Here is a 1,068-nt window from a genome sequence, read left to right as displayed (position 1 = left end):
GAAGTGAATACAGCTTGCAGTAAGCTGCTTTAGCACCTGTGATCGCAGCTAGCCATTGCTCAACAGCACTAAGCGTTAACACCTGGCAGTGTTGGCATCTGCAGGAAAAGGGCTGGGGTAACAGCTTTTCCACTTGTGTGCAAAAGGCTGTGACTCAAAATACTGTGTCCAGGGATTTTCTAAATTACCCTTGCACTGAATTCAGTCACAGTAAGTACTTTGAAAAATCATAATCGCGTCCCTGAGCAGCCCTGGGGGTGGCCAAGGAAGCACTTTGTCTTGATTTTCCTGATGTTAACTCTCCTATTATTAACTTTTGTGCAAGGTATCACATTTTGGATGGAGGGAAGCTATTACCATGGTGCATTATTTCTTTGCTGCCCTGTGGTGGCTTAGATGGGACTCGCCATTCGCAAAAACATTACAAACATTAAGCACTCCTGCTTTCTCCTGGCGAGGCACTGTCATTTTCAAGACAGGAACATTTGCTCAGTCATGCTTTCTCATTCTCTCCCTTGGCCTCTACTTTACTGATACTGTCATTTTGGAAATAGCATTTGCTCAGTCACTCTCTATCACCTCATCCTTGCTCTCTCTTTCTCTGCTTCTATTCCGTCTGTCCTTCACTATTTCATTTCTCACTCTCTCCTCCTCCTCCTTGTCCCCTCTCCTCTTCTCCTACAGAGCACAGACAAGATAACATGCAGCAGTTTCAGTCCTGTCTGTGTAAAGATTTTGCCTTTGAGCTACAGCCATTTGTGTCTTGTTCCATTCATCTTACACACCACAAGCAGCATAGGGAATTACACTCCGCAGCCTTACCTAAAAAAAAAAAAATAATAAAATAAAATAAAATAAAAATAAACAATACAACCATGCTTAGGATGGTCCTACACAAACACACAGTATCATTCCTGAAAGTATTAAAATGCATCCAAAATATAAATCCTTGTAATGGTGCTGTGGGGGATAAAAAAAAATACTAGAAGTTCAATAAACTCAGACACATAATAAATTCTAACAGAAATATTGCAATGATTTCTTTTCAGGCACCCTAAGCACCGCTCT

Source organism: Monopterus albus, unplaced genomic scaffold (genome assembly GCF_001952655.1).
Source record: "Monopterus albus unplaced genomic scaffold, M_albus_1.0 scaffold139.1, whole genome shotgun sequence".
Lineage (NCBI taxonomy): Eukaryota > Metazoa > Chordata > Actinopteri > Synbranchiformes > Synbranchidae > Monopterus > Monopterus albus.
The sequence above is the reverse complement of the archived record's forward strand: the minus strand, read 5'-3'. Positions refer to the sequence as shown.